We start from the raw sequence: 11,616 nt of genomic DNA on the forward strand, positions 1-11,616 counted from the left end.
ATGAATTATTTTCTCATCCCCCCATTCTATTTGTTTGTAGACATCATTTTATACCAAGTACATATGCACACAAAAAGGGCTCCCTAGGAGTACCTAGGACACTTTGGGTGCTAACACCTTCCCTCTGTGTAACTAACCCCCTTACCTATAATCTCTGACATTTTATTAGTTTTGATTTGAAAACTTCTTACTTTTTGGGTTTTGTTCGTACTTTTTCCCTTTTCCTTTGGAAACAATAAAAGCGCGGTGGCGACTCTTGTTATTTGATCTCTAGCTTGTCAATAGAGTGATGATCATGAATTTACTGCTACATAAATTAAGTGGCGACTCTACTGGGGAGTAGTCTCTAGTGGGTTTAGCCTACTTTTTGTATGTATATATTTGTATATATGTGATGTTTGTATATATGTATGTGTGATATAATCTGCTTGTTGTGCTTGGTGATCTTTGAGTGGTGAGATAAGTTCTAACCCGAACTTGAGTGCAATTAAGATAGGAGAATGGTATAGTCATGTTCGACTTGTGTGGAGTAGTCCTTAACAAGTTGGCTTGAGATCCATCTGCTCAGTGGAGACTCTTTTGGATTTGGAAATGTCACACAAGTATTTGTGGTTAGGCATTACTATTTCTAATTGGGTCCGAGAAGCTGAGGACCTTAGAGCATTTAACCCATCTTGCCTATTTAGGACGTAGTGCGGAAACTGTTCAAGTGTATACTTGATAACAATTGTTACGCGATACTACACTCAGACGAGTTTCTCTTGAGAATATTATGGGTTGATGAGTTAGTCATCTTAACCTGTAATATCCAATAGATGGAATTAAGACTCTGAAAACTTTTTAGAACATGATCTACAAGTTTTTATCCTTAGTTCACTCCTTTGGGATGGTTCTTACCCAGACTCCATGCTCATGACTTACAACAAACCCTTGATGCTTGGTTGATCCAATCAAGTCTTGTCAATATCAATGGAACTTGGGTGTTGATAAGGTGTAAACCATAATCCACCAAAATGGATGATTGATCTTGACAATGACTTTATTCATCCCTTGACCTTTGTTTTCCTTGTGTGTGATCTCTTATTTTTTATTTTTGTATTCATGCATTAATGCACATCATAACATTCATCACACGAAAATTTCAAGGAACTGAGGTATTATTTGCAAATATTTTAAGACCATGGATTATGGATGAAGGAACACTAAGAAGTACAGTTTCAGATGTCCCGACTTGAAAGAGTTAAGGAAGCTAGCATATTTTGTATTGGATCCCTTGGACTTCAAACAACGTCATGGGAAGCTTTTGTCCATCTTATTTGCTGATGTGGTTGAAGGACTCTTGAATGTGCTAGTGCATTTCTATGATCCTCTCTACCATTATTTCACTTTCCCAGATTTTCAGCTTGTGCCTACCTTGGAGGAGTATTCTCATCTTTTGGGAATACCTGTTTCTAGTAGAGTGCCTTTTAGTGGATTGGAGGAGATTCCCCAATCTAGTATTATTCCTGAAGCTCTTCACTTGAAGAAGTCTGAGATAGAGGCTCATTGGGTGAAGAAAGGAGGGTTATTTGGGTTGCCATTTGTTTTCCTCATCAAGGAAGCTACTGCATTTGCTCAAGCTTGAAGTATGGATGCTTTTGAAGCTATCTTTGTGTTGCTCATCTATGGATTAGCTTTGTTCCCTAACATTGACAATTTTGTTGATGTTAATGCCATTAGACTTTTCTTGATTGGGAATCTTGTGCCTACTTTGTTGGGTGATATGTATTTCTCTTTGCATCTAAGGAATTCTAAAGGTGGTGGAACGATTGTCTGTTGTATCCCTCTTCTGTACAAGTGGTTTATTTTGCACTTGCCTCAGACACCTGCTTTTGTGGAGAACAAACAATGTCTACGGTGGTCTCAGAGACTTATGTCTCTCATAATTATGATATAGTTTGGTACGACCCATCTTTGAGCAGTTTGGAGATTATTGGTAGTTGCGGTGAATTCTCTAATGTGCCTCTCATTGGTACACAAGGAGGAATTAACTACAACCTTTCTTTGGCTCGTCGTCAACTTGGTTTCCCCTTGAGAGACAAGCCTAATAACATGTTGTTAGAAGGACTTTTCTATAAAGAGGGTAAAGATCCCCAACATTTGAAGTAGAATATTATGCATGCTTGGCATAATGTGCATAGGAAGGGAAGATCCGAGCTTGGCCCGCGCAATTGTGTAGCTCTGGAAGCTTACACTCTTTGGGTGAAGAAGAGAGCTAATGGAGTTGAATATGGCTTATCCTTGCGAAAGACCTATGTCTATGGTTGTGGTTGATCCATTAACTCTCCCTAACCAAGATGAAGAGGAGTTGGAAGACGCGCTCGCCAAGATAAAACAAGAGAAGGACGTGTGGGAAGAGCGTTTCCATGCTTTGAGCAAGAATCATGAAGAGTTGCAGTTGGAGTCTAAGGACAAAGATGCGCTTATTAAGCTACTTGAACACCGAGTGACGAAGAGACAGAGAGAGCCAGAGGGTTCATCTTCTAGTATGCGTCAACCTTCCGTTGCTTGGAAGAAGATTTTTGATCAGCTTGTCCTTGAGAAGACTCAGATGAAAGCTTCTTTTGAGGCTGAGATCCGTCGCATTCGAAGGAAGTACGCACCTATAGCCAGATCTTATGAGATTGTTGTTAGGGATCCTTAGGATGTCCAGTCTCCTTTTCTCTTGTATTTTTCATTTGGTTTCTAAAACTGTACTCAGTGTAATCCTCCCAATTTATATAAATAAAAAGAGATTTTTGGTCATATCAAATTGTTGCAATTACCATTTAAATACATATATTTGCAAATAATATAGTAAGTTCATTGAAAATAAAAATAATCAAGCATTGGATGCATCATTTGCATAAGCAGGTTTTCGCCAGATGTCTGATTGGTTTTTCTTCTGTGCTTTAGCCAAGCTGACTCACCGGTATAATACCCGAGCCAATCATTTGAGAATCATGGAACATTTGGAGCAAGAGAATAGAGAGCTGAAGGACGAGATCGCTCGCCTGACTTCCATGATGGAGTCAGTTCTTGCTGCTTAGAATCAAGCTTCTCCAACACCTCCAACTCCTCCCGCGAGGACTGTTACTTCAGAGGTGACTACTTCTACCATGCCTGCTGCTACCGCCCATTTCACACAGACATCTAGCCCGGTCATGTCCGTGCCACCTCCCGTTATGCACACTTTACCTTGCGTAGAGGACACCATCTATCATTCTGAGCCGTCTGAGGGTCCGGATGTGTATAAGAAGATGGACGAGATGAAAGATCAGTTTCTTGAGCTGTGCAAGGAATTGAAAACGCTAAGAGGTAAATACTTGTTTGGAAAGAGTGTTGTTGAGTTGTGCTTAGTGCCCAACGTCAAGATCCCGGTGAAGTTCAAAGTGCCTGACTTTGAAAAGTATAAGGGGAACTCTTGTCCGCTCATTCATCTTGTGATGTATGCCCGCAAGATGTCTACTCCGACCGACAATGATCAATTGCTTATTCACTACTTCCAAGATAGTTTGGCCGGTGATGCGCTCCGTTGGTACATGGGGTTGGATAGTGCAAGCATTCGCACTTTCTATGACTTAGAAGAAGCTTTTGTGAAGCAATACAAGTATAATATGGACATGGCGCCGGATAGAAACCAGTTGAGGTCTATGTCTCAGAAGGACAAAGAGACATTTAAAGAATACACGCAAAGATGGAGGGAGTTGGCTGCCCAGATCACTCCTCCTTTGGAGGAAAAAGAGATGACAAAAATCTTCTTGAAAACTCTGATTTCATTTTATCATGAACGCATGATCGCTAGTACCCCTAGTGACTTTACTGAAATGGTAAACATGGGGATGAGACTTGTGGAAGGAGTCTGTGAGGGACGTTTGTCAAGGGAGGAGGCGCCAACAAGCAAGAGGTATGGTAGTAACTTTGGGAAGAAGAAGGACAGTGAGACCAATGCAATAATCAGTGGGAGGAAGAGGAGGCCTCAGATCAGAAGGAATCCACCACCCCATCAACATCATCATCATCAAGTGTCATCAATAATTCCAGTATTTTCTAATCAACAAGCAACACCAATTCAACAACAATATCAACGTCAACAACAACAACCACAACAAAGAAGAAACACCTACAACAATAACAATACCAACAACAATCATCATCAGCAGAACTTTGAGAGGAAGAAGGTCCCTTTTGACCCGATTCCTATGTCATATACGAAGCTATATCCCTCGTTAGTTCTCAAGAACTTAATTTAACCGAGGAACCCACCGCAGATCCCAGAACCACTTCCCTGGTGGTATAAACCTGAGCTCCATTGTGCTTTTCATCAAGGAGCACCCAGACACGACATTGAAAACTGCTATCCATTGAAGTATGAGGTTCAAAAGCTTATGAATAGTGGTATGATGTCCTTTAAGGACCGCGTGCCAAATGTGAAAGCCTCATGGGAATTCTTCAGTGAATATGGTGGAAGGTTGTCCTAGGGAGTATAAGATTTACTACGTCCGATTTATCCGAAGATCCTTGGTGCAGATGCACAAGGATATCTGTTTGGTGAGTGACTGTGAACATGACTATGATGGTTGTGTTGTTTGTAGCATGAACCCAAAAGGGTGTGTTGTAGTGAAAAGGGACATCCAACGTCTAATGGATGAAGGCATGATGCATATTGTTCAATCCTGTCATGTAGATGACGACGTCAATGTCATAGTGCCCATTTTTAAACAACAAGAGCAGTTGGTAATTCAATATGAAAGAAGCAACAATAATATTGTCAGTCAAAGATCAGTATCCGTTGGTAATACGGTTAGCGGGCCCAGTCCCGTATTCATCTGATAAGGTTGTACCGTACTAGTACAATGCTACAATGATAAATAATGGTCAAGAGGTCCCGTTACCTACGACTAGTTCAGTAGTGAGCATTGCTGATGTAATGAAGGTGACCCGTAGTGGTCGAGTGTTTGGGCTGGTGTTCCCAGAAAACAAAGAAGAAACGATTGTTGGTAAGAAGGCATAGGTGCCTAATGAACTGACTATTGTATCTCCTCATCAACCTGAATAGAAACATGGTCAGTTTCTACAATATGTTCTCCAAAAGGCTTGGGATTTCCTTCACTAAAGACATACATAGACCTAATGATAGATTTGTCCTATGTGTCAATATTTTCTTAATCAACTTGATTGACTTGAACATAAACCTTTAAATTCTCCTATCTTCTTCTGTCCTTCTCAGGGTGGCCCTCATCTAATTTCCTTTTCTTAGAGGAATCAATACTATGGCCAATGTTGTTACATTCCTGAAAAAAGTTCAACAAATTTTCATACTCCAAATCCACACAAAAAAGAGGAAAATCCCCGCCTTTCAACTAATACCTTATACCCAAATTCCTTTATTAGGTCTAAATCCACCAAAACCTTAACAAATTGTCCAAAGGGTCTGTCAAATCATCCCTTACTTGAGCCCGAGTCAGTACAAAGACGAGTCACAATACTACTTGTAATGGCAAAGACAATTCAAGGTCTTCAATATTCTTGGGCCAGACCGTGAGTCTGTGCCCAAACCTGCACCGAGTTCTGCTTCAGAAAGTTAGGATTACAATCCTTACTCCAAGGAAATAGTTTTAGAAACTCAGGATTAATATTCCAAGGGTAGATAGACCTAAATCTTATAACATCCTCCAATGAGGATAAAGAAAACTCAAAATATCCTTTCCCTAAGGAGGTTATACCCCATATTTCAATTGACTTCCAAACCTCCAAGAGTTTTCTATTCAATGTTAATGATTTCCCTAAGGAGGTTACACCCCATTTATCAATTGATTTCCAAACCTCCAAACCTCAAAGAAAACAAATGTTAATGGAGTAGACCCCCTTCAACCAAATAACCATAGTATGTAGGTTATGATTACAAGATTCAACACCCATAAGATATTCCTCTTTCGGGATGATAATGTCTATCATATCCCCTTTCACACAAGGTTTAGGGAGCTGACTCACCAAGATATTATAGACATTGTTGAACGCTTTAGCAAAAGTCTTCGGATGCTTTGGAGGTCCATCTGAAGAAGACCCTTAACCGATGTCGAAGAGGAGGTGTTAAAGTACTTAGCAGGAATAATAGGAATTTATTGAGGTTTTTTTTTGTGTAGATTCAGTTGTTTTCTTTCTATAAAAAAAGGTCAAAGGATTCCACTATAGAGGGTTAAGCACGAGGAAACTAGGTCAACAACAATAAAGAATCATTGTTCATAATCTCCATAATATACTTGACATGAAGTAATCTGCATTATTGACATGAATATTGATTTTGAACTGATTTGTCATCACTTTCACTGCTTCATTAATCAATAAAGTACATAACATTAACCAATTTCAGACATTAAGTTATAAAATGTATTAATCCTTTTTACATTCCTTTAACCAACTTTATTTTACTATTTAATACTTTTATTTTAATATTTGAGAATTCATTAACCAAGTTATAGATTATATTAACCAAGCTTATACATAACATTAATCAATGTTGATTACAATATAATACTTAGTTTTTTATGTATGTGTCGCGGTGCAAAAAATACCCAAGCGTAAGGAAAATTCGAAATATAAACAAAATAGAGTTTCCATAAAAATTTATTTATTCCCAAAGAGTGGAAATGAAAAATATCGATAAAACCCACGAAAAACAAAAAGAAATGGTCGTCGCAACAAAATCGGGTTTAGGAGTCAGTTATGCAAGGGGAAGGTATTAGCACCCCATACATCCATCGTACTCGATAGGACCCATCTAGTTAGTTTTGTGTTAGAGTGTTAGCGTGATATCATTTGTGAACTTCTACCTATCGAGTAAGAAAAGAGATAGAAAGAAAGGAAAGACTTAGGTTTTTTTAACATTAATGTGTCTAACAAGATTTCTCAAGATCCTACGTATCTCCAGGTGCTATGGAGAACTCAAGGTTACGCAGTTCTACTAAAAGAGAACTACTGGATTGATTAATTTTAAGAAGTGATCCTTTATACATATCTAGTGGTTAAACCTTTACTCGTTGCTTGCTCTTGGAGGTGAAAGTCTTTGTTTGTCTCACATTAATATGGATAACGCATATTCGTTTTTGAAAATGTTTTCGGGGTCGTGCAAGGGTGGAAAACAGTTTTGATTGATTTGAGTTGATTTTAAGTGGTGACAAACATCCAAACAGAGATCTCTACTGCAATATTAGAATTCCCGAAAAGGAAGATGCCTAAGCCTAATCACTCTCTTTTCATCCAAAAGTTGGTTCATGAAAAATGTGTGAAAATTAGGTCAAAGTTCATTAATGGAAGACGATTATTCAGATAGGGAGCTCCACTGCAGTGTCCAAATAATTGAGAAAGAGAAGGTCGATACCCAATCAATATTTTTATTCTATAAGAGAAATGATCTAATTATGGTAATTATTGTATTTTTAATATGGAAGTCGATTGTTCGAACATGGAGCTCTACAACAGTATCCTAACATTCGAAAAAGAGAAAGTCTAAACCTAACCAGATTTTTCCATTTTTCTTGTGAAAAATCTTTTAAAAACAGGGGGATAAATTGAAGTAAAATCAAGTGTCCAAAGTTTACTCATGAAAGAATTTGGATGTCGCGGAGGCATTGCTCTACTTTGTATTCGATTTGGATTTGATTTGGGAAAAAGAGATCGAGTGTTTGTTTTTGCTATTTTTCTTAAAAGGGTTGAGTTTAATCTTTTGTTAACAATCAACTGATATAATAAAGTAAATGAAAGACAAATAGTAAATAAAAGAATCTCGTTGTGAGAAGGCCCAAGATAAAGCCAAGGGACTCGAAGTAAAAATCAGAAATTGAACTACATAATTTAGTGTTATGTTAAGTAATTGTAAAGGAATTCATATAGGAATCACCCTAACTGAGGTCGGTCAACAAGACTCTATGCGTGTAAACTATTTCTGAAGTTAAATTGATTTTTTAACTTCAAAATTGATACTCTCTGTGAAAAACTGATTTTAAATGACAAAAAGAAGCAAAAACTAGACTAAAAGAATTTAACGTTATATCAAGCAATCATAAAGAGATTCATGTAGGAACCACCATATTTGAGGTCGGTCAACAAGACTCTATGTGTGTAAATAACTTCTGAAGTTAAATTGAATTTTTAACTTCAAAGTTGCAATGTATCTTGAAAAACCGATGAGACAAATAAATCGAATTTTCTTTTCTACAATTTAAAAAAAATCAATTTAATCAAATAAATAATAAACAACAACAATAATAAATAATAATAATAATAATAATAATAATAATAATAATAATAATAATAATAATAAATAATAATAATGATGAATAATAGAAATAAATAATATTAACTATCAATAATTAGTAATAACAATAATAGTTATAATGACGATAATAATTAATAATAGTACATAAAAAAATCAATAATGAAATCAGCCATACTAATAATCAATAAATATAAATCAACAATAATAATAATAATAATAATAATAATAATAAATAATTAACAATAAATATCAATAATAATAAATCACACTAATAATAACGAATGATAATAAATATAATAATAATATAATAGTAAATAATAATAGTTAGTAATAATATAACAATAACAATAATAAGTTAATAATAGTATTAATAATAAAAAATAATAGTAATGGTATATATAATAATAATATATAATAAATATTAATTAGTCCATAAAATAATTATAATAATATTATAATAATAGTAATAATAATATGTATATTTAATAATAATAATAATAATAATAATAGTAATAATAATAATAATATATAACATAAAATAGAAAGAGGAAAAGAAAGAAAAAAAGAGAAAGGGAAGCGCCAAAAATCAGAGAGAGGAAGATGAATTGTTTTCAAAATTTTGTGCCTAACTAACTAATGGCACAATGAAAAAAAAAAGAAACAAAATATTTCCTCTTTTTCCTTACAATTCTGCATTCTTCCTATAACAACAACTAAACTTCTTTTTTATTTTTAGAAATTAAAAACTCTCCCTCTCCCAAGACTTTTGCACAGAGAAATAACAACAACAATACAACTCAATCTTTCTTTAATTTATTTTGAGACAAAACAACAACATCTAAAGACAATGAAAAAATCATTTTCCTCATTGACTCCCTTATGATGGCTGTCACAGGGTGGAGCTTGTCCGATTTGAGTGGTTGGGGTGGTTTTGGAGAGTTGAAATGGAAAAGTGGTTGTTGTTGTGAAAGTTTATTGTGAAGAGTAAAAAACAGATGTTATTTGTGTTGTAACGGTGATGATGATAGCTGTTATTTATGTATTGAAGAGATCAGTTTTTTTTGTTTTTTGTGAGTTGAGTGAAAGAAAGAAGAGTTGATGGTGAAGTTGAAGGTTGAAGATGTTGGGTTTGGTGTTTGTAGGAGGAGATGAATGTTTAGTTATGGTGGTGATGGTGGGTTGTTATCTTGTTGATTGTTGTTGTTTGATAAAAATGAAAAGGTGGTATTGGTTCGGTTGGTTTTGAGGTTTTGTGTATGGTGGTTACAAGGTTTTGGTTTTAGTGAAGAAAAGGATGAGTGAAGTGTATGGTGAGAGATGAAAATGGGTATTGAAAAAGTTTTGCATTTGCCATTTTTTTCACATGTGAGGGAGCGTCATTGGGATCCATGTTGTCCTTTTTTTCTTTTCAAACCATGACATATTGATTTGTTAAGCCTTGTGTATTGCTAGCACCCTTTTTCCAAACCGCACAACCTCACATTGAGAGTGAGCTCCCAACCATATGGCCACGTGATGCGTTTTGGTGAATGAGGATGTGTCACTCTGTGAATGGTCCCTTGCGTGTTATTATTACTTTTTGTTAATTTAAATTATAAAAAAACTAGTAATTATAAATAGATAAACCATACAACATAATATCAAACTAAATACATAATTAATTCTAAATAATTCCACTAATTATTTTGACTAAAATAAAATTAAACGGATAAAAAATGAATAAAACCCGGGCACAATATATGCCCAAAAAGTTAAATTGAAAGCACCAAAATGATCAGCGCAAAATAAACTTCTCAAAAACATAGAGGTTTTGACCAAATTTTAAAATAAAAAATGATTGGTTAAAAGGCTCAGGATGATCAAAATTAGAAAAAAAAAGTAGTCGAACAAATAAAACGAGCATTCCAGGTTAAACTACGTGAATCGTAGATTAAGAATATTGACATCTACGAGCTTGATTTTGAAACTTTTCGTCCGCTAATTCGTTGTACAGTTGAGAAACAATTCGACCGGTCTTTCTGTAGATCCGAAAAATTATTTTGAGTGATATTTTAAGTGTTATATGGAATAAAATGCATGTTGTGACAAGTATAAAATGCAAGCATCTTGTAAATGAACTGAATTGCTGACTGAATAACTGAGAACAGACAATCAGATGCAAATGAATCGCCCTTGGACCATTTACTTCTAATTCTCCATCTCAATTAAAACCCTACAAATATTCAGATGACGATAATACTCTTGATTGTCACCCTTTGAACCTCTGAAAAACACGATGAAATGGAATGAACGATGAACTTGAGATTGAGAAATCAAAGCTTTTGACTTCTTAATCAAAGATGTCTGAATGAATGTCATCAAGACCAAATAAACTGCCAAAACCCCTGACTTTTCTTCTAAACCCTGATTAATGCTTTTAATTGATGAAATGCATGACAAAATATGTAGAATAAGATATGTTAATGCAGGAGAAAAAACTAAGGGTAAAATTTAGGGTATGACAGTTGCCCCTATTTAAACATCTTTAAATGGAGGATATGAATAACTCTTGTCTTCAAATCATCATGGTGAAAGATAGTTTAAATACCAAACATACCCAAAATTTTCCCTTCTATGCAAAAGAATGATATGCTTGTGATTACGAATGAATGCATGTAGTTTTAAGAAATACTATGGATTTCTTAATCAGCAGATGGTAATGCGAATGAATGCAACAAGATCTAGGAAATGCTCTTAATTTACTAAACGTCAGGTGATATGAATGCAATGAAGGTTATGAAATACTCCCGACTTCTTAGAGATGAATGATTTAAGAAATATTCTTTATCTCTGAATCATCACATGGTTAAATGAAAGGTATATGTCTCAAGAAATACTCTCGATTTCTCAACTATATGAATGATAAATGATATGGATGTTACGAAGGACTCTTGACTCCTTATAGATGAATGAATTAAGAAATTCTATTGGTATCTTAATCGTCATATGGTTGAATGAAATGTAGATGATTTAAGAAATACTCTTGATTTCTTAATCATGAATGTAAATGAAATATGTATGAGTTAAGAAATACTCTTGATTTCTTAATCATGAATGCAAATGAATTAAGAGATACTCTTGATTTCTTAATCATGAATGTAAATGAAATGTGTATGAGTTAAGAAATACAATTGATTTCTTAACCATGAATGTAAATGAACTGAGAAATGCTCTCGATTTCTCAGATGATATGAAAATGAGTTAAGAAATACTCTTGATTTCCTAATCATGAATGTAAATGATTGGGGATCAGAGAATCATGTTCAGCTGCTCTATACTGA

The sequence above is a fragment of the Lathyrus oleraceus genome, chromosome 4, assembly GCF_024323335.1.
Source record: "Lathyrus oleraceus cultivar Zhongwan6 chromosome 4, CAAS_Psat_ZW6_1.0, whole genome shotgun sequence".
In the NCBI taxonomy this organism is placed as follows: Eukaryota; Viridiplantae; Streptophyta; class Magnoliopsida; order Fabales; family Fabaceae; genus Lathyrus; species Lathyrus oleraceus.